The sequence below is a fragment of the Maniola jurtina genome, chromosome 1 (genome assembly GCF_905333055.1).
Source record: "Maniola jurtina chromosome 1, ilManJurt1.1, whole genome shotgun sequence".
Taxonomy (NCBI): domain Eukaryota; kingdom Metazoa; phylum Arthropoda; class Insecta; order Lepidoptera; family Nymphalidae; genus Maniola; species Maniola jurtina.
The window spans coordinates 962,635-986,380 of record NC_060029.1 but is presented as its reverse complement, the minus strand read 5'-3'; the positions used below and the strand labels follow the sequence as shown (position 1 = coordinate 986,380).

General features: G+C 35.9%; 1 protein-coding gene across 1 annotated transcript in view; it reads right to left on the bottom strand.

Annotated features, from left to right (window-relative positions):
• LOC123865710 overlaps positions 1-23,746 on the bottom strand; it is an 84,512-nt gene that overhangs the window by 5,855 nt on the left and 54,911 nt on the right. The gene's annotated exons all lie outside the window — the stretch shown is intronic.

Sequence of the window (23,746 nt, the reverse complement as noted above, 5' to 3'; positions counted from 1 at the left end):
TTTCTTTAAAAAAAGGCCCAACTTTGTGCTCGTTTTTCTAGACAACGAAGCAATTTAATGAAATTTGGAAAAACCACAGACCTAGAAAATTTAATGAATATTATGTAGTAAAAAAATTATCGTTATATATTTTATATTGTTATAATTATGTGGGAACTACGAAAACCAGAAATTACACCCAGAAATCTTGAAAATTTCGTGCTGTCTCGATTTGTGCAAGCGGGGTGGTGAAGTGCGGGGGACGACACGTGAAACTGACAGAAACGGACAGTCTAAACACACGGGCCACATTTAGACTGCACCCGACTCCAAACTTGTCGATAGGTCTAACTAAATACATTTCAACTTGCGTTAGGCGTATGCGTTACCTACTCAGACGTTGCCTGTAGATAAAAATATGTCTCATGTTTGCTGGCAATAGCGTATGCATCAAACCCTGCAAGTTGCAACTCTCTTGCAACCTATTCCTCACGCAATACGCACAGCTTTAATATTATAATTTTTGACAATGTATACTATATGTAATGCCATATCACAGGTCACTCTCTGATTTATTGCTAACAATTTACTTCCAAATGCAAAGAAATCTAAGTGTGTTGAATTCACACTGCCCAATACCAGGACCTTAAATGACATAAATTCATTGATAAATAATCATATGTTGAAAATAAAGGAGAACCCCGTGTTTCTCGGTATAATGTTAGATGCAAAGCTTCTATGGAACACCCACATATCAACACTTGATGGTAAACTCAGCTCTGCTGCTTACACTGTTAGAAAAATTCGACAGGTACTGACGTGGAAACTGCAAAAATTGTATATTTTGCCTATTTTCACTGTATTATGTCTTACGGACTCTTGCTATGAGATAAAGCGGTAGATATTGAGAAAAAAATGTATTACAGAAAAGGACAGGACGTGCAATTTATAATTTAAAACCGCGCGCTGCCATACAATAAAAATATAAGGAAATAAGTACCTTATCTATTATCTTATAGTAGCTTCTAAATATATTTACAACTAGCTAATGCCCGCAGCTTCGCTCGCGTGGATTTAGGTTTTTAAAAATCCCGATCCTTTCATTTCCCAGAACAAAAGTTGCCTCTCCGTAATAGCCCGTCCCCGGGATGCAACTTGTTTCTGTATCACGTAAGAATATTTAAACGGATTATCCTTTTCAAATCCCGAGGGATCACCAGGATTTAGGAATGCAATTTCTTACAGCATCAGGGTTGAGGTCAACGACAAAGTGTTTACTTGGTATAGATACCTTCAATATCAATTAATAATCGACACTTTTTAAATCCCATTAGCTTTAGTAGTCAGGTCCCCTGCAACATCAGGATTGAGGAGTTGGAATCCAAATTTTTTATTGAACAATGTCGCAAACTTTCTTTATCGATTAAAAAAACTACCCAAAATTACGCAGTTAGGTTACCTGCCAAATTTCATGGTTTTGAGTCAACGGGAAGTACCCTAGAGGTTTTCTTGACACACACGACAGACAGAGAGATAGACAACAAAGTGATCCTATAAGAGTTCCGTTTTTCATTTTGAGGTACGAAACCCTAGAAAACGTAGGAACGGCATTCCGAACCAGTGGTAAATTTTTCTGACCATCCAAAAACACTTTGAAGTTTACCTAAAAGTTTACAGGAATAAAAATTTATCATTGTATTCCATTCCATTTCATTCTATTCCATTCTGTTCAAAGATAAATAGATAATAAAAATATTTGTCACCGAAACAATAATTTACGATACATCGACCAATATCAATTTTACTGATGACAATCTGACTATTACCAAAGTGAACGACTACTATAATATCTATTATATACGACTAACATAATATGTATTATAAATTGTGTGCCGTTTGCATTCTCACTAGGTTCTCATTAAGTTTGTTTTATTTGGTTAAACTTTCTGGCATTTATATTGTTATGACGTTTAATTGGCAAACAGTCTGTTTATTGGCTGAAACTCAAAAATTCAGCCAATCACAACAAAGAAAATATTGTAATAATGATTGATGCAGCTTTCTGTAATTGAAAACAAAATATTTGACATTAACTTGAATGTGACAGTGTTTTCCGAATAGGGTTGCCAGAGGCCCCGTATTTTACTGGTTACCCCGTATGTCAGGATAGAGAAACCGGTAATTATGAAAATAAAATACGGGGCAAATAAAACTAAATATTTTTAGGGTTCCGTAACTCAAAAGCAAAAAGAACTCTTATAGGATCACTTCGTTGTCTATCAGTCTGTCTGTCTTTCCGTCTGTCCGTCTGTCCATCTGTCCTTCTATCCGTCTGTCATGTGTTCATGAACAAATATTAGTATTTTCAATTTTCAAAGTAAGATAACTACATATATCAAGTGGGTTATCATATGAAAGGGCTTTACCTGTTCATTCTAAAACAGATTTTTATTTATTTTTATGCATATTTTTTTTAATGCATAACAGTTTTTGATTTCTCGTGTAAAATGTCGAAAAAATACCCGAATCGGAACCCTCGGTGCGTGAGTCTGACTCGCACTTGGCTGGCGAAACCGAACACTGACGTTATATCCAGTAGAAAGAATATTTTCCTTTTGCGGCAATGCGTAGCCGAAACCCACTCGATATTGATCATGGTCGTAGCCAAGGCGGCGGGGCTTGGTTTGAGAATGTTAGCCTTTTTTTATACAAGTTAGCCCGTGACTTTAATCTTTTCTAGTGGTAAGTGATGATGCAGTCTAATTTCTTGGCCGTTAGGGCCATACTAACCATATAACTAGCCATGACCGAAGCCTCCCACCAGACCAGAAATTTAGAAATGGCGACTGCGCCTGGGAAGCCGTCAAAAACCTAAGCCTAAAATAATACTTACACTATTTCTTGCATTTGCTTACCAATTTTTTTTTGGAAATATATCAAACATTTCGCGCTCACTTCACTCGCGCTTTGAATTTGTATTACTTGGTGTAAGCCCCGCAATTTCGTTTGCATGAATTTAGAGTTTTAAAAATTCCGTGGGGGATTTTCCGGGCTAAAAAGTTTATGTCTGGGATGCAAGTTACCTCTGAATAGTAAGTACCAAAATTTTGGTAAAGAAGATGGGCCGTGAAAGGGTAACAAATAGATAGGCAAATAGATATACTGTCGTATTTGTAATATTAGTATGGATAGGGAGCTTTAAAAATAAAATCTTGCTATGGCTAAACTCGTTTCCCTTTCACTTTAATTCTTTCTGTAATTGAACCAAAAACACTTACGCTCACTGCGCTCGCGCTTTTTTATTGTTGTATTTTATCTCACTGTCAAATTGAAAGGCGAAATTCCACTAACCAGGTAATTAGCCCATAAAGTTGAGCGAATGTTATTTTCCTCATGACAGGATTCAGTTCCGGCCCTGATAAAACCTCTCCCGAAATCGATTCCTGGCTACGGCCATAGTATTGATACTGTGAAGGTGGAATTACAAGTTAAATGTAAATTTAAGTTAAAATGCAAAGATTGTATGCATGAAATGTATAACATTTTGCTTTACAAAACTAGAGTTTTTAAAAGCTATTTAAATAAATAAATCTTTTATTTAAAATCACATTGCAAACACAGTTCACCAATCAAGACACGGCAACATACAGAGAAAAAATACAAAACTTACAAATAAACTGAAATATCTAAATAGGCTTTCCATGCATTTCAGAGAGAACCACCGCCTATTTCTTCAAATACTTCAAATTTTTAAATTTCTTCAAATCTAAACCCCGTATTTTTGATGGTGGTAGCCTGTAAATCAAAAAGAGGCAGGTGGCAACCCTACTTGCCACATGACATTACAGAATGAAAAATTGTTTTCACTACTCGGTAAGCCTACTGCCATAGTTTCACAGAAAGTGTGACGGTAGTTGTGACCTCTGATTGGTCGACTCTCTTTCACTATTTGCTAAAATTGATGATTGCAACAACAATTTTTTCTTTTTTGTAATCAAAAACAGAACACGGACGTCATACAGGTTGACTAATTGCAATCATTTCTGACCGGCTAACATTGTTCCGCTAGTGGCTCAAACTCACTGTCGCAGCAAGAACATGGTAAATTCAGCCAATCACAGCAATTAGAATTGGTTATCACAAATGCACCGATCTAGGAACCGAGAATACACGAACCAGGGCAGATAGAGATGAGAACAATAATATCATACGTAGGAAATCGACGGGGGATCGTTGACAATGATCCTCTTAAAGGAAACAGGATTAAGTAAAAAGCACATAAACCCAAAGAAAGGCAACAGCTGCGTGATGTATAAAAGGATGCTGCTGCTCTGATTGGAGGAAAAGACTATCCAATTTAAAAGTAGGTATAATAATATTATTCTGAATAGTCAAAGTAAAACCTTACCGGTTATCGTAGTCCCAGACTATGCGCCTCAGTACGACTCCGCGGAAAAACTGATTAAGGATTCAAGGATATAAATTTTAAACTGCCATACCTACCCCCTCTAGATAAGACTGTATCGTCATTTACTACTAAAATCCAAGTAAAATTCCAGGGACCTTGTCATCGTATGAAACACCCCTTTAGTCGAAGAAATCAGCCTAAATTTTGATAGCCAAAAATTGGTTTTTATATCCATTTATTATTAGCAAAAAATAGTCTTAGGAAAGTCAAAGTCGGTAACGTATTGGTAGTTCCTCTCATGCTGCAAATGGGCGGCAGTAATTATATTACACTAGATGATGCCCGCGACTTCGTCCGCGTGGATTTAAGTTTTTTGATATCCCGTGGGAACTCTTTGATTTTTCGGGATAAAAAGTAGCTCATGTGCTAATCCTGGATATTACCTATCTCCATTCCAAATTTCAGCCAAATCCGTCCAGTAGTTTTTGCGTGAAGGAGTAACAAACATACACACACACACACACACACACACACACACACACACACACACACACACACACACACACACACACACACACACACACACATACAAACTTTCACCTTTATAATATTAGTGTGATAACATCTCGATAAGCCGTCTGCTCTTTTGTTCAAAAAAAGGCACTGTAAGTTCAATAACTACAATTGCATTTTCACACAAACTCACAAGTTAGGTGCCGGTTTTGCGTGGACGCATATCGAACAAAGGCAAAACGCACATACACAATGTTGTTGGTTAACCATCTGTTGCGGGAAACGGAATCGATTTACAAGCCATACAATGATCTACTGACGTGTATTACGATGAACCTTTACGTTTCCAAGTGCATGAATAAAGTGATAGAAAATAAACACCTGATAGCAGATCTAAACATAACATATACCAAAAATAGTGTTGAATTTAAGTTGATTTTTGAAATTTATAAAGACGATGTTTAGAGCGATAGAGATGGCGTAGGTACTCGTAGGTATAAGAAATGTAATTAAGTCAGATGAAGTTAGTAGCAAGTAGTGTATTAGACCAAAGGACTGTGCACCGACTGGTAAAATGAGCAATATAGAGAAAGCGCAGAATCAATGAAGAATACCTTAAGAACCTCTGCATAGGGGGCAACCTCTGCATGGACACTAGTAATTTGTGTTCAATTTGATGGAAAGGTTCAAGAAGTCACGACCCTCAGAAATGATGAAAGGAGAGAATGAGAGATAAGAAAATGTAAAACGTGGAGCCAAGCTAAACATTCAATGCAGTCAAATGTGCGCAAATTCTGCGCTCCATGTGAAATAAAATCTATTGTTATAAATAAATCTGATGCTGATGAAATTATAGATAACATTGTTATTACTCATAGTCGCTGTAATAGTTTCTATAATTCTATAGACTAAAATGAGCTAAAGGCATTTTGAATCATTGACTGATTTTTAGAGCTGTATTTTTAAAGTCAGTGAAACTTGCGGCGATTCTTCTGACGATAACTTTTAGTATATTTTGTTCGTGTTAGGAGATAAACCTCACGATCTTCTAATTGAACTATGTTTTATGCATTTTTATCACCCTAGCGAGGTTATACGGAATGTCTCATTGAAGAATCATGTTTCAATGAATCATAATCATATTTCACGCCGCTAATAGCAAAGTGCATGTTTATTCAATATAGTCACTTGGCTTATACAACCGGAAAATCATTAAAAATTTCCCTACATTCATTTGCACATCGTTTTACAAGTACCTAAACGAGGTGATTCGGATGCACATAATGATGATTTTATGAAAATTTCTATCCAATGGACAGAAGTTACCCAAGTACCCATCCTGTTGCACTTGGTTTCCTGTGCGTACAGGATTGACTAACCGCAAACCAACCAACATACCACTCCACCCTAGGAAATCAATACAGGCACTGCAATAGCCAGATACAAAACAAACAATACCTTTGACAAGTTATAGAGTTACTTGAACCTTCTCTAAACCACAAGTATGCGACATTCAAGAAGTACTTGTACTTATTGTAGGCACTTGTATGACAACACTGAAAGGCACAATAAAATTAAAAAGAAGAAAAGGCGTGCAAAGGCAAAAAAAGAAGATTTAGGATAGTTAGTAATAGATACATTGAGATCTAAGTAGAGAATAATACCTATGTTAATAAATTTGGTTGCTTCAAATAGAACGTTACTTACAAATAATAAATTTATCGACTAATCAATTCTTGGATAGATATTTACCCATATGAAAAATATTCGATTTTATAATTACGTGTCCCACATTGATGTGGGATATGTCTGGCAGAAAGTAAAATACCCTAAGAAGTGACAAAATTCACCGAACACCCCAAACAGGTTCAACCCAAATGCGTGACCTAAATTTATTATCAAATTCAACCGGAAATTCACTCAAAATTCCACAGCACAGATTCAAAATCGCCACTCGGTCATAGCCACTTCATTTATAAAGCCATTATTACTCAAGGTATCAGAATGCAATGCAGAAAATCAGGTTCCCACGCGCCGCGTTTGCGAACTTGAAAAAACCTACCTTTTCTTTATGCAAAGAATTAAAATACACACAAGGAAGGGCAATAAAAATACCAAATTTAATATAGTTGGAATATGGAGAGTTAAAAATAGTTAGTTTTAGTGATAAACACGAACTTACGTGGATGTTTTCAGGATGGAAAGCTAAACGCATTCGAGGGGCAGGCACCGGTGCGGCCATGACGCGTGCGACCGAAACGCGTGAACAACACTGACTAAGGTATTAGCCTTTACGTACTGAAGCAGAACACCATGGGAACTACGGGAGCTGGGTACGGAAGTACCCAGTCTTATTCAGAGGGTAAGGGCCCACCTGTTGTCTCTAACAGGAAACATATGATTGTCATTCGAAGGACGATCGATCGCAAAAATTGATTTACTGTGGAACTTGGAAGCAACTCAAGATTTTTATATCAAATTGAACAGGTGTTTGCGGATATCCAGAATGTGTCTAGAATATAAATCATTCTTGTTCATCCAGTATAAAGTTATGTTTCTTAGGCATTTAAAAAATTGTGGTACTTATAGGAAATACTTTTGGTAGTTGGTGTCTTTTTTTTTTGTTAACAGTGGGAGACTTTTCATAAGATACCAGACATTCTGAGCCATGACATCGGGTTATGTAGTATTTTTACCTAGGTACTAAAACCCCTTCGATGGATACTCTCGGTGTATATTAGGAGGCTTCGATTTCTTTTACGAACACATCGGTGACATTGAGGAAATATTTAGTACATAATAATTCAATGGTGTAACGTGTATGAGCTCGTCCCAGAGGTAATAGCTCCTGTCTTACCCCTGTCTATGAGGTATCGCAACTGCCATCTTTCAAGATCGTGGTAGTTGGTACCTAGGTACACATTAAATTTAACAATGCTGGGTCGAATTACAATTTGTTATAACCAATAGGTAAACCTTATGTAATCATTACTTTAGAAGATTTTTATCTTTATTACAAAACCTAAAATTCGGCACACCACATAAAATCCAGGATAACAGTTTGCCATAAAAATTTATATGAATCTTAACCTCAGCCTTTAATTTGAGATAACTATTATTGTAACAATGGGTTAAATAAATTGATCTAATAAGTCTACATAGCTATCATCAAATTTTATAGGAGTTCTAGTTTTTTTACCTGCAAAAGAAATGCTGGAAATAGCATCTAATCGTGAGAAAATTCTGAGACTCCGATATAAAATCGTATGCAAAGGCTCTATTTTTTTAGCTTTATCATCTATCTTGCTTTGTTTTGTTTTTTGCAGTTTTTGTAGTCAGTAAAAACTTTGAATTAATCATTATCATCATCAACCCATAGACGTCATGGGCATAGGTCTCTTGCAGGGACTTCCACACGCCACAATCCTGCGCCGCCTGAATCGAGCGGCTCTGATGTCGCTGTCCACACCACATAGTGGGGGAATCTTCCAACGCTGTGTTTTCCGGTGCAAGGTCCACCACCTTCCAGTTGGTTAGTGGTGGTTCCAGATGGTTGGTGGTTGGTTGGTTGGGATTCCAGCACCTTGGAATCCCAACGTCTATCGATTTTTGGAACTACATGCCCCTTTCTTTAGATAAACATGCCTTTCTTGGAAGTTTTCTATGCAGATTTCAACTCAGATTCCAAGATAAACAAATCAAAACTATTGAAGCGTAACATAAAGAAAGAAAGTGTCGGTAAAAGTGGTCTCCGCGAATGGTAATCTCAGTGAAGGTTGTGGACTCGTCTCGGAGGAAGCAGAAAAAGCGTCAACGGATGACCATGGTATGCGTCTTTTACTCGCCAACAGGAAGGAATGAATAGATTTATGTAAATAAATACAAGTAAGTTGCGCTTTTTTGTATCCAACATATATCACTATTTTATACAATTGCAATTATTGAATCTTATGAAGGATGGACAAAATTCGGTAGACCCCCACAAATCCAAAAAACAGTTGAGGAGATTAGGAGGTCACACAAGGATGAGGAGGAGGGTGATGATGATGAAACCATTTTACTAAGAAGTAATTTAATTGAGGAATCAAAATGTAGATAAGCACCCGCAGCCCGTTACTTTTCTCGCTACTCATAATAGAAAGGCCCAAAAAGTGTATTGATCTTTTTTTGGGCCAAAATAATCAAAATATTTCAAAATAAGCCATCAAGGGCTAGTGGATTTTCCCTTTGGTTTATATTTGAAATTCTTTAGGTAATTGTTAAGAGTAGTTTAGAGTATAGCGCATGAATTAAAGCTGTTAGCTGTAGAATTAGACAAAAGAAAGTTGAAACAATGTACAACATTTAGTTAACAAAAAATCTAAGACCGTTAATTAACGGTGTTTTGATTCAGTATAATTGCAAAAAACTTGATACTTGGGTGATTCTAATGTAAAAGTTTTTTATAAGCTACTAATTTGGACTTTAATTCTGATTGCAATTTTAGACTAGGTAAGCTATTTTCAAATGAATGTTGTTGACTAACAGATTTATCAATGCAAAGCTCGAATTGCTGGTCTAGAAAGATGAGGTACGATAAAATTTGCATGTAGGTCTCCTTTACAATGTAGAGATATATTTCAGAAACTTTACGTGAGTGAAGCCAATGCGATACGTACCTACAATTTATAACTAAGCCTCAGGTGAAATAGTAGGTCAAGTAATCAATAAAACCATAACCAGAACAAAACAAAGCCGCGAACGAATTCCTGTTAATTATGCTCTAATTAGTCTAATTGAACCAAAAGCCCTTAATCTCGACGCGTTAATTGTCCCTGTGTGCGTGCAGTGACCGCGTGCTATGCGCGTGCGCACACCTTTGACCTTTCCTCGAGTTAGTTCAACGTGTATCGCATAGATGGCGCTATGCTATCGATATCCATCTGCATTTTATACTATTTTTAAATTATTTATATTCAGTCATAGATTATCATTATCTGTTGTTAATTTTAGATATCTAGATTTTGTTTTTAGCTACTGTTAACTAGTGTAAAATTGATCTTTAGAAATAGAGTTTTTATATTTTCATTCAAACAAAATTTTACAAGTCATCAAAGCAATTATTTACCTCTAATTCAAAATTCACTTCCTACTGAAAAGAACTCGTGTAGTAAGAAACTCGGTGGTTGCTCTTTTCAAAGATTCGATTTAAAATAATATTGTGGCATATAAGTAAATTGCAGACCTGCCCATTGCTGTTATGAGCTGCGAGATAAATCCATACTTTAAGACTTTATACGGTTAATAGTAAATAATCTTTTTTTTGCTCTTATAATTCGTGAATAAATCTACTCTAAAAATCAGTACTAGAAAAAACATTCTAGATTTATGCCTGCTAGGAAATCTTATTAACTGATATTTATGTGAGGTAATTAATTAAGAAAATTATGGTCAGTGAAGTTATCTTCAAAACTGATCTTTAACCGTCCTCGACCTATTTAAACTCTAAACGATTAGATAACAAAGTCTATAAGCTTAAATTATGAACATTACTCTGATCTGACCCATAAACTATGCCCATGCTAGATCAATTAACGCTAATCGAATCCGAGTGATTATGCGCCGGCGCATCTAAAAGACCAATATTTTATGAGCCTTAACTCAACGGAATAAGATCTAGAATCGCGATGTATTTTGTTAATTGATTACTGCTTGGCATTTTGTGCAGTGAGGAAGGCGAAGAGCTGTGTATGGTGCATCGCGGTAGAAAAGGCATACCTATGCCCAACAGTGGACATATAAGGGTACATGTAAGATAGGATTTTATTACAAGAATTTAAAACGTGTGAATATAATAGATTAATAACAAAACATTATAAGTAAATTAAGTATGGATAGGAATTTTGGAAGACACAAGTACTTATTAGAGATTCAGAACTTTGAATGGACCTGGCAATGTTTGATAAAGAAAAAGACAAAATTGAAGATAATGCATGTCATTACATAACTACATATTAGGAAAGTGTATATTAGACTTAAAAAGCGGAATAAAAATGCGGGTCGATCGATACAAGTGAAAACCGTTTGATCATGAATACGGCAGCTCAATTTGGAAAAGTACGTTCATTAACATAAACGATGAATGTGTTGTTCATGGCCACAAAATAGTCTTGAAACGAGTAAAATATTAAAAACTAGCGACCCGCCCCGGCTTCGCACGGGTGGACATTTATTTTTTCTATTTTCCGGGATAAAATATAGCCTATACGGATTCGGAAGAATCCCTCTAAGTAATGGTAAAAGAAATTTTGAAATCGGTCTAGTAGTTTTTCAGCCTATTCAATACAAACATACAAAAATACAAAGGTTTCCTCTTTATAATATTAGTATAGATAACGTTGGATAACTTAATTCTACGGAATTACGGTTCCAAATTAGATAGTTAACCTTTCAATAATTTTAATACCCGATTAATACAATTAGAGTTGCTTATATTTATAAAATCCGAAACACAAGCGACAGGACGCCCTAAATTGGGCGAATGAGGTGTGACGGGCCAGGAAATTAGGAAATGGGAAGTAAAAAAACTAATTCGTAACCAACCCTATGGCTTTTAAAATAAGGGCGACAATTCGACAAACATGGTGTTTTTAATAGAATGCAGCCGAAAGAGTTTGGCTTAATTTGTACATCCGGACGCGATCTGTACGCGATCATTTGTGATTAGTGAAGGGAAAACCAAGAAATCATATTTCCTATCGAATCCTTTTCATCTTGACTTGAAAGGAAATTCTTTATGGAAATAAAATATAGATTGACTTGATACGGATACACCTTTGCGATAGAGATGTCTTCGAAAATAATGTAAAAGCACTCACGCCTTGGAAAGGTTCCATACTCGTTGTCTTATCTTTTTGATAGCTCATCTTTTGTAGGTAACAATACATGACCTACGGTTGAAATTGGTTTACTGACACAAAATACGGAGGAGACAAGACGTCGGGCGAGTTTCCATATTCTTTATGTCGTCGACATTCCATCTACACGCACGAAACGTTTAGCGTCATCATTCCTCACACGCATGGCTATGGTTTGGAATACTCTTTCGCGATCTGTGTTTCCTACCAATTACAATCGGACTATCTTTAAAACAAGAGTGAATAGGCATCTTCTAGGTAGACGCGTTCCATCTTAGCCCACATCATCACTTTCCATCAGACGTGATTGTGGTCAAGCAAGCGTTTGGCCACAATCACACCGGGGCAGGGGTTCGATCCCGGGCATTATGTCGCCAGGCAAACTAATGACTTTTACTTTTACGACGATTATATAAGTGCTCGGAGTTAGTGTAAATAAGGAAATTATTAAGGTTATTCTAATTGTAATTGTTGGCCGGAAAACCGAGTCGGAAACACGCATCGTGGGTAACTAATTGCTTTCATGTGCTTTTCATATCAACATAATGTTTTACAACTTCACATTACAAGTAGATACATCATTTTATATCATCATCTTGATTGATCAATATTTTCACCGATAGGCATATAGAAAGAAAAAAAGTAAATAGGTGGTAGGTACATGAAGCCTATAATTTTATACGATTATGTTAAAGTCGATATAAAAAATCTGGATTTTAGTTAAGTATATCTTTTCAAAAGGATATTATTAAAACTAAATAATACATGTACTTCCATAAATCAAAATCTAAAATCTACATAGATATAACACAGAATAATATACATACTAGATCGTGCCCTCGACTTCGTCAGCGTGGATTTAGGTTTTTAAAAATACCATGGGAACTCTTTGATTTTCCGGGATAAAAAGTAGCCAGCAATGTAAGCTAACTCTGTTCCAAGTTTTTTGAACAAAATTATTTTTGTTTTTTGAGTTGTTTGAAATCGACAACAGAATCGGGCTATTAAACCCCCGTTTATTGACGTTTTCCAAAAGGCCACCAACGTTATTGTACCTAACAATGTTTAACCAGTTGTAGCCACTCCTTTCTGGGGTAATAAAATATTTTTAAATACACTTAAGTCTTTCTAAAGTTCATTAGTCTTGTTTTCTTACTAAGTTCTTAAAATTTCTATTTTCAGTGGTTATAAAACCAAGTTATGTCCCACGACTTATAAGTACATACTAGTTTAAATAGTATTCTGCTGTTATTTAACTAATTCGTTAGTGTAATAAAAATTGATTAACATATTGCCGAATTTTATAATTTTCAAAAACTATTGTTCCTTAAAATTAATGCTTGGGAACACCAAACTAAAACTTTGGTCCTATATAGCAATTTTTTTTTTAAATACGTTTTCCAAAATATCTAAAAAAAAATCGATTTTTTTCTAAATTGTGATGTACCTACCTACTTACTTATCAATAAAAAACTTAACCCATCGACGAAAATAAATCCAGTATTTTTAGAAATACCGTAGGTATAGTATTTATTCTATATTTAGAACAAAAAGATCATATTAATTATTCAGCTGTCAGTCGGTATCACCTGGTAAAACTTGGGTAAAGCAGTACCTAAGTGAACCAACTACCACATTCGTAGACAGGGGTTAAAAACTATTTTTAGGTATATTAAATATTAATAAATAATACAATTACATATTAACGTTGATTAAACCGAGAGATATTTAGAATTTGGATGGACTGCAGTGTAAGAAATGAAAGTAATTTGATCTACCTGACCCTTCAGGTTCAAAATGTTGAATTCCAAAAAAGGGTTGAATTTGCAAAATGTTGAGTCCTAAAATGTTAACCTAAAAAAGACTTGCCGTCAAGGTTGTCAGCTTTAGACCATATGCATGACGGTGGATACCTCAAACACTAAACGAGGAGTTTGGGATTTGGTACCGAGATAGTTTGCGTCCCTGTACAGTTACAATAAAGTCCGGGATAAAAAGTTGCCTATGCCAATGCATAGGCAACTTTTTATCCCGGAAAATCAAACAGTTCCCACGGGATCTTTAAAAACCTAAATCCACGCGGACGAAGTCGCGGGCATCCTCTAGTAAAATATAATTTTTGTATGAAATATACCTACTAATTTAGCTCAATAACTAGAATAAACATTATTATTTGAATAACAAATGTTTCCATTTCTACTAAAATATTCTTCTTTACTCTCTATTTATAGATTTAAAATTTAGAAGATTTAATTATCAGGTTGATTTTTGAAATCCATAGATAAAGAGGACTATCTATAGATTTAAAAAATCAATCTAATGATTATGAACTGTTACAAACCCCTGCCTACAGAAGCACATGCCTAGCTTACAAATACAGAGCACTCGATCGAGGGTCCAGCAAAAAACTCATAACCACAGGGTTGAGAGCACGTGCTGTTCGCCAGGTGCACAGGATGCTGGGTCCATTTGAACAGCCTTAAAGTGTACGGCGTTTATGTAATTATGTACGAGTAAACCTGTTTGTACGTAATTGTTATGTATGTTAATCATACGGCTTTTGATACACAGGTGATGGGACTGTTAAGAATAGACTAAGTGATGATACAGCGATGATTAAACGTTAGTGAATTAATAGGTACCTAATAGTTTGAATTAATATGATGATTTTGAATTATGGATACTTGGACGCAATTCTATGGGGATATGTTTCTAAAATGTATTAATAGCGAGCAAATGAGCAGGTGGGTTACTTTGATACTAAGTGATTGCCATCGCCCATGGCCATTTGTAACACCAGAAGAACTGCCAATATCCGCGACTCCGTTCCCGTGGATATAGATTTTTAAAAATCCCGTGGGAACTCATTAATTTTTCAGGATAAAAAAGAAGCCTATGTGTTAATCCAGGGTATAATTTACCTGCATTCCAAATTTCATCCAAATCTGTCCAGTAGTTTTGCGTGAAAGAGTAACAAACATCCATCCACATATATTTGCAAACTTTATAATATTTGTAGGATATTTTACGGTAAACTCTGTACGATTGTAGGCAGGTATGTAGATTTAATAGAGATCACATAATACGGCAGTTAATGGTTGAATAATTTTATTATGTAATGGCGTAAACACGATGCTGTTAATTGTAACTCAATAAGGCTCGGTAACTGTAGCACAACTGTAGATCATGAATTTAATTTCTCGATACATTAATAATTTGTAGTTATCTAACTAGAAACTAAATGACGCAAGATCTTGATAAATTAAGTAACCAAAACTCGGATATAAAATATATGCATTTTTCAAAACAAATAAAGACTTTTTCCACAAAGCTGGCGCGAAGATTCAACCAAGTTGATTAACTTGGTTGTTTAAGACGGAAATGTAGCCGGTATTCTTGGCACCATTCCACGTGTCACTCCAGCCATTCAAGCTCGCATCAGAAGCCAAGTAGACCAGCCAGGTTGCCGAGGACTTTCCGGAGCGAGGCTACAGAACTCAAGTAGAGCTCGCGTAATCTGCTGCCGCCGTGCACTTTAGCAGTCGGTGTATCATCTATAGTACCTACCCTGTGCTATCCAGCACCAAGTTAACGCGAGGGCTGTTAACGGCGAATGTGCAGGGCGTCCCCACCCCGATTGCCGGCTCAACCAGTCGTGTACACCTCCATGCACTGCCCTACCACAGAGGACTTATAACGCAAAAGTTTACGACGACCTTCCTGGCGCAGTGCTTAGCACTGTGGTCTTATAAGTAGGTCTCGTAGTTAGGGTAGTTAGGTCTCGGTTTTGATTCTGGCAAGGGCAGTTTGGGAAGTTATATTTTCTAAATGGTCTCTGTTCTGATCTGGTGGGAGGTTCCAGCCGTGGCTGACCATCATACCAGCAAAGTCGTGCAAGCGATTTCGCATTCCGATACGATGCCGTGTAGAAACCGATCAGGGATGAAACTGCCAGTATATAAATTCAAGTTAGCCCGCTTTTATCTTAGACTGCATCATTACTTACCATCAGGTGAAATCGCAGTCAGCTAACTTGTATCAGAATTTTTTTTTTTTAAAAAAAGCTAGGTAAGTGATTTATTATAGAGTCCTATCCATCCAGAAACAATAATTATTTTATAATATAGAAATGATAATATCCATTTCACAGTTCCAGTTACCAGTTAGTAGTTAGAGTCAAGTGGGAATGGCGGAGGTAATTTATTGACTTTTAACCGGATTTATGGGTCGGTTCGATTCGTTACGGCTTTGTTACGAAACATTATGCGGGCACGCACCGTGCAATGATCATAAAAATACGCACTTCCATAGTATTATAATGACATGTACGAATAGGTACATAACAAAACTATTAGGTACATTGGTTAAATTCAAAAAGATAAAGATAAGATAAAAATTATGAGATTAATGTGCTTATGTGTGCAAATCATAATTAAAAACACGAAAGTTCTGCCAAAAACGAACTAAAAAGTAAAAATGTGTACATTTGAAAATACAGCCGCTATATCTATAGACCTAATCGAAAGATTGTCTTCACCCTGTCTTCTGTACGCTGATGATCTTAAAATATTTAATCAAATAAATGAACTTAGTGATTGCTTGTATCTCCAGAAGGATTTATTTACATTACTGGACTGGTGTACACAAAATCAAATGTATCTTAATATAAAAAAATGCTTTGTGATTTCATTTACTAAAAAACGTTCTAAAGTTACCTTTGATTATAAAATTAATGATCAACTTCTTGAGAGAAAATTTGTTATCAAGGATCTCGGTGTACTGTTTGATGACCAGCTTAGTTTTCGGGATCATTACAACAGTATAACAAATAAGGCTTACAAAAATCTGGGCTTCATAGCAAGAACCACGAAAATGTTTAAAAATCCACATAGCTTTATCCTACTGTATAGCACTTTTGTACGGACGGTGCTGGAATACTGCTCAATAATTTGGTCCCCTTGCTATGCTGTTCATTCTAATAACATTGAAGGCGTTCAGAAGAAATGCCTGAAAATACTCTCCTACCGGTGTGGAATCTCCAGGCAAATACCGTCCTATGCTGGTCGTCTTACTAAATTTAACATGACTCCCCTCCATATTCGCCGTAAACGACAAGATTTGCTAACCCTACATAAAATACTACATTCCAATATAGACTCCCCCACTTTACTTTCTCAGATAAACCTTAATGTTAGATATGTAAATCGTAAACCAAAAACTTTTATACTGGAAACTTATAAAAATAACACCTCATTTTATAATCCTGTTATAAGAATGTGCCGCTCCTATAATAATATAACAGATATAGACTTAGATATTTTTGATCATAGATATAATATATTTGCTAGAAAAGTAGTTAAAATAATTAAGTAAAATAATAGAATAACATTGTTATTTCGTCGAATTCTTAGGTTATTATTTATTGTAGTATAAGTGTACTTATTAAGTGTTTATATTAAATTTAATTTATTAATATTAAATAATAATTAAGCGTGCCTAAAAAACCATAGTCATGTTGTGCGACCATATAGGATTACAATAAGGTCAAAATATGTATCAATTTAAGAATTAAGTTAAAGTAGTTATTGTAATCTGTTTTGGTTGACAATAAATAAATAAATAAATATCTATTGATTTTTTTTAAAGAAAATTATAGCCTGCATAACTCGGGATGATGTGAGAATCCTAACGATGCCCAAATCTATTCTAGTATTTAGTAGTTATGGTTGAATGAAGAAACTCACATACTTACATACTTCCGAGTATGTAGCATAGTAGGTACGTCTGGTACATCCATTAAATCATTACACTCCTTTTTTGGTCAGTCGTGTAAAAAGCTATTCGTTTTCCTAGTCAAATAAAATAATTATTTGGTAAAAAATACGGGATTATCCATTTTCCCGTTCTAAGCAAACAGTTATATAAACGAGTAGATATTACGCTTCCGTTATTCTGTTATCACAACGGATGCGTTATCAAAGACCTTAACATTGGCACAACTTGTCACTGTTACTCATATATAATACTTATTGAGAATTGAGATCGTCCGCTAATAAAGACGCGTTTTGGCTTAAAAAGTGCGTTGTTTGCAAACAAAAGTCAGTGTTACTTGGAAGTTGATAACGAATTCGTTAGAACGGAACTTGTACCCTGTCTATTTTACATAACGCTACTCATTCATGTTCATAACAATAATATGTACAATGTACATAGTTACATTTTTAGAGTTCCGTACCTCAAAAAAAAAGGAACCCTCATAGGATCATTTCGTTGTCTGTCTGTCCGTCTGTCTCAGTAGAAACTCTTTCCTGAATAAATAAGAGTAACATACACTCGTAAAATCGCTGTTGTACGTTGTACTACATAAAATAAATTTAGTTTCTTTGAAAAAGATGCGAAACTATGTAAAGCGGCTTCCAAAAAGTTGGCTACCTACTTTGCAATCTAACACTCAGATATTATTAATAATTAAACAAAGCCAAAAGGTCTAGAGGGCGGGAAACCCGAGAGCCACAACGCCAGAGACAAGATCATTGAGTCTTTAATAAATAGGGTTGGCAAAACAGAAAATGAAATCAATAAACAAAAAGATACTTAATATAGTATTTGAGTGAATATATACCATAGATACATGCTTAATTGCCTATGTGATGTGAACCAAATCTATATAATAAAAAAGAAACAACTCGTGAAAGCCTATTTACATCCTATAATAATGTATGCCTCATCATCATCATGATCAACTCATCGTCAAAAGGGTTTAGGACTTTAGGCCATAGTCTACCACCGCGCTCGCCCAGTGCGGTTTGGCACCTTGGCCTAATTCTCTCAACTAATAAATTGTAAATATTACAATAAAACTTAACGCTAGCCTTTTCTAATTACTATAGGTACAGTAGTCCACGTGGACTTGTGAGTGTGTGAAAAAAGTTTTACATAAATTAATGTTATCTGAATGTGACAACCCTAATAGCACAAAGAAGCCGCAGTGATGTGAGCATGCCCGAAGAGATATGAACCGCGTGGACACTCGATTTACTCTTCCAAGAACCCATCACAACTTATTATAACTTTTACTACCACCAGTTTTTGTTTCTTTTTGTCTGCAAACTGGCTGCTTCTTTTTTATTTATCACTACTATAATATTATATACCTATACATAGAAAATAATTAATAAGAACTAAGTAAGTATATTGCTTTATTTTTTCATTTCTTGTCTGCCATCATTAGAATAAGTGAAGAGACTGACTCTCAAAATACGGGCCTAGTTTGTGAGTCAGGGCTATTTTGAGCACGGTTTTAACTGTTCCTACCAATTAAAATCCGGGTATCTTTAAAACAAGAGTGAATAGGCACCTTCTAGGTAAACGCGTCCCATCTTAGACCACATCATCACTTTCCATCAGGTGTGATTGTGGTCAAGCGCTTGCCTATAGTGAATAAAAATAAAAAAAGTAAAAAATGTTTTGTTTATAAAAGTTCAAAATCTTATATTCAAGGCAGAATCAGATTATTATATGTCAACTGTAGGCGTTTTTGCTTGCAATGAAAGGCGTCTAAGTACCATCTGACTTTAACTTATAGCGACTATCTTATATCAATACATTTTATGTAGGCTTTAAGCTCGGCAATAAACTGTAAGCACGTTTGAGCAGTTAAGATCTTACGTCGGCGAGACGGTGGGCGGGCGGTAGCGACCTATATATTTCACCATAGCGTACTAAGTTAAAAGTGCACTCCATGGTCGCTCAGAGTTGACCGTGAAGGCATACTGTTCCAATCGACATTTACGGGTGGGAATATTCAAGAGTGAGATATGGACGATGTTTTACAATGCAAATCAATTGCACCAATGGCTTGTACGTCATTACTTTGAAAACTAATCGATATTTTTAAACAAACCAAAAATTCAAAACAATTCAAAAATTAAGTAAAGTTTGCTGTTAGTTTTGCAATTTTGTTGTTTATTACCTCCAACGAAGTTGTCTCACTTGATCCAAAATAGATATGATATAATGTATTTCAAATTTCTTTTCTCTAATAAATATTATAATTGTATTGGATTCATCGTTGTCGGGCATAAAATAATGAAGAGATAAATCGATAATTGTATATTTAGAACTACCACAAATAAATATGTACTTATTTTTTGGCTGTGCTTGAAACTTGTTTGACTATCTGATCTTGATTCTCTGCCCTATCCAGTATTTTGCTGCAAAAAGTCCAATTAGTAGTAGCTGCACTCTATCCACGGCGATAAGTTAATAAGAGTAGTACGGAAAACCGCTATACTGCTGTAAGAGTAGTACGGAAAACATAGCCTACGTTAGTGACTGGTTGGTCACTCAATATGGTTGATGCTCACTGACTTTTTTGTCTTGGTTATTTGTATGGGATTACGTAACAGAGACGCGAGTAGATACCCCTATGAGAGAGGGCCTTATACTAACTCATCTCCGAAGGTAGGTGTGCTTTGATATTCGGGTTGGGTTACAAATTACAAGGAACAGTCACGGTCGGAGGGTTCCCCGGAATGCGGCGCCTGAGTCGGTCAACCGTGACAGACAACGCCCAACTATAAGATGTGTCCCGAGGTTCTCTCTATAGGAATTCCAAACACATTGCCTGCTTTGCTTCCTCCGCGTGGGATTTCTGAAAATCCCTTGAAACTCCTGAAACACGCAGGTATTTTCGCATTATTACCCCATACATCCGAATCTGTTCCGGCCTTTAGTAGTTATGGTGGAACAAAGAAACTCACATACGTTATATTGTATGTGAGGTTCATGACGTAGTATGTATGATACATACGTCATAAACCCTAAATATATTACTCCTTTTTTCAGGCAGTGGGTCTTGTGCTGCATAATTAATGCATGTGGATTCTTAGCTTCAGGGATTTCTATAATTGGCAGGTATCCAGTTTAGAATGAAAGCTTCACGGTTGAAGAAGTAGCCAGAATGGGCCGTATATCAGCGACTGTCTTTGGACCATAACGAATACAATCCAAATTTTACATTGTTATCAAAATGGAATTGATTTACAAAGATTAACAGAAGATTAACACAAAAGTGTACAACAGAATAATTCGCATCACTAATCGATAAAATTAATAAGTCGGGGATTTTTTTTAAATTCTAGGTAGGTATTGTCCTTTTAAATTCGTATTCAAGAAAAAACCTCCAAAACGGCATCACAATTTCCAAGTATTTTCTGATAGATACAGTTATTATGAAACCATTCACCTTTCAAAGTGAATCAAAGTCGAAAGCTTTGCGACACGCTCGCTTCTTGGAATATTGCAAAGGTGACCGAATGCTATGCGGAATTCGATTTCATACTATCGATGCAGTTTTAAAGTAATTATTAAGAAACTAGATGGTGCCCGCAACTTCGTCCGCGTGTTTTAAAATCCCGTGGAAACTACTTAATTTTCCGGGATAAAAAGGTTGCCTATGTCAATTTCCGGGACGTAAGCTACCTCTGTACAAAACTTTGTATAAATCGGTTACTTATTTCATCAAAATCGGTCAATCTGTTGGACCATGAAAAGCTAGCAGACTGACAGACAGACGGACAGACACACTTTCGCATTAATAATATTAAGTATGGATAATCGGGAAATAAAATAACTTTTAAAAGTGTTAGATGCGTGTCCGGAATTGAATCCCCGACCCCGAATAGTCGCTACGACAAAATAATCAGCCAATAATCTGGGCCAGTTATTATTCAACCAACGTAATGCGGACTAAAGCCTTTGCGGTGGCACGCGTCCGCAACGACCTCGGCGTTCTGGGAAATGACCAGTCCTTGTCGTAAGACACATTGCACAATTTGTGGGTTTGACGACGACATTGCGGGGAATTTCGCTTGTTTAGAAGGTGTATATTATTAAAATTATTGCATACTTTAACCGGAGTTGGTAGCAGGTTTTACCCAGTTTTAGAAACTTTGAATTTTTGCTGGAAAGAGTAAATTATGACCTATATTCTAATTGTATTAATGCTGTTCATCAATATTGTATCAATCTACTTACTATTCTAAAAAATCACTAATGAAGATTTTGTTACAAAGGTCGATGAAAAGATAGGTCTCTTTTAGTGAAATATTTTATCTAGCTTCAGTAATGGCTAGGTAGATTCTTACCAATTAGAATATCTCCACTGGACTTCAACCTGCTTTTAGGCTGCCTAAACTTACCAGGCGAGATCGCAGTCAGTTAAGAGCTGATTTGTGATCAATTAAACGAAAACCGCTGCGTCGAAAAGCAATACTTACATATACCTACCTAGCTGGTAAAACAGCTTATTTTTTGGTTTTTTTAGCACCCATTTTCACAGTTCCGTACCTAAGTACTTGTTAATATTCGTATCACGTAGATACCAATGTATCTAACCAGAATCCGGATGTAAAAACGAGAATGTTCGCAAAACATAGTAGTCGGTATTGTGCGTAGTAAGTAGGTATGTCGAATGAGTTGTCTAGATCGTATCGTACAATTGACCTTGCTTCTGTACGCTCTGTGCACTTTCATTGTGCATTCACAGCCTACAATGTATCTATCTGTACCTACTGTCTAAAGATTTGATCTAGGTAAACCTATTTATAAACATTTGATTCGATGTACTTATACATATATGTATATTATTACTCATTTTCTTTTTCTTTCTTCTCACTGGGCTGCTTTCGTCTGTTCTACCTACCTATATTATATCATATAGGTACAAGTACAAAATTATAAATCTACATCTAATAGTGATATTATGTACGTTTTGAAAGAGGCAACACAATACAGAGACACGTGTAAATTAAAAATTTGTAACACCCCCAAAAAGCGAAGGTTACAGTAACTAGAAAAGAGCTGATAACTTTCAAACAGCTTTTTGCTTTCAAACCGATTTTCTTTGATTATAGCTAAGAACACTCGATCAAGCCACCTTTCAAAGAAAAAAAAACTAAATTAAAATCGATTCATTTATAGTTTAGGAGCTACGATGCCACAGATAGATAGGTACACAGATACACACGTCAAACTTATAACACCCTTCTTTTTGGGTCGGAGGTTAAAAATATCATCTAATATAGCTAGGTATAATAGGCAGGAAATACTGCATAGGTACATTACTTTAAAATCAGATTATCACAATGCAGCATGCTAAGTAAATAAATAAACTGCATGAGAAATTTTTAAACATTTTGTAATTCTTCGAGTGCAATGTCTGCTTCATAGTATGAACTTTGGACGTTTATTTGTGCCGTTATTCTATGTACCTACCTCTTAGGTACTACATAAGGAAAATAAAAGCAGTGAGTCATATTATAGCGGTAAGGATGGGTTAAATTTCCTATTAAAAGTATTTACGTGATTAATGTAATATGGAGTGCCTTAGGTAAGTAAATAGGTACTTCAACATTCAATAGGTGCATAGATTTTTCCAAATGTGCGTAAGTGATAAATAGGTACCTAGGTACCTACGTTTCAATTATTATGTAGCTCCGAAAAGTTAGAGGTGCATGCCCAGGATCGAAGCCCCAACCTCTCGAATAAGAAGCGGTTATAACGTCTCTTACCGATACATAATTGTTAAATAATAAATAATCTATGGACCTGCAGTAGCTGAAAATCACGCGTTGCATTTTACACGACAGCATAACTAAGTGATCATTAGCGCCATATTTGGGGGCATAACATCTGAATATCCGCCCGGAGGCGGCAAGTAAACAATGGGACATCCGGCGCAGGCGCAGGGCGGCCCGTGCTCATCCAAATTGACCGCCAATATAAAGGGCCCGACGCCCTACACTACCCATCCGGGTTAGTGATGGGACAAACTATGACTGAATGAACTTATCGATAGTTTTTTTTTCTTCCCAACATATCGCCGGTATATGTCGAAGTCAGTTACGACCTAGAACAATGAGGAATATGATACTATGCTGCGAGAGAA